Raw genomic sequence first — 632 nt, forward strand, 5'->3', positions numbered from 1 at the left:
TTTAATTAAATTTTTTTTTAATATAAATAAAGAATCAGACCATTTAATCGTCTTCGTGGCAATGAAACAATTACTTGTTCACACGAGCAGTCAATGTCTTGGCGTCACAATGGACAATTTTCACATTATTTACATAAATTAAATTTACTTATTGAGAAACAGAAAAAAAGTATTTTATTTTAAATAAAAAATTGAATATATAACGACCAAGTAAATAACAATAAAAATAAAATGGCTAATAAATTCTGAACAATTTTTGTGTGGGTCAGTCGTTGTAATTGGCTCAACATGATTTGAAGAAAAAGCAAAAGCAAAAACAAAAACAAAAACACAAAACAATTTTAAACCGTAAAAAATGTAGAAAAAACATTGACCTTGTATATTCGCACAATTTCTTATAAGTTCTATTTACGAAAAGCGTGTTGTTGTTGCACTAGCTGCTGCTACGGCCGCTGCTACTATTGTTGTTGCACAAAATCAAAACAAAACAAGCTTTAAAATCAAAGTACTTTGTTGAACTTAATTTCTTGTTGTTGTCATTGGACTGAGTCAAGAGAGAAAAGAGCTTTCTGCGTATCACTTTCTTTCTTATTATTCTCACTGCTTCGGCAATGAAATGAGCAAAACGTTTC

The sequence above is a fragment of the Teleopsis dalmanni genome, chromosome 1, assembly GCF_002237135.1.
Source record: "Teleopsis dalmanni isolate 2A chromosome 1, ASM223713v2, whole genome shotgun sequence".
Classification (NCBI taxonomy): Eukaryota; Metazoa; Arthropoda; class Insecta; order Diptera; family Diopsidae; genus Teleopsis; species Teleopsis dalmanni.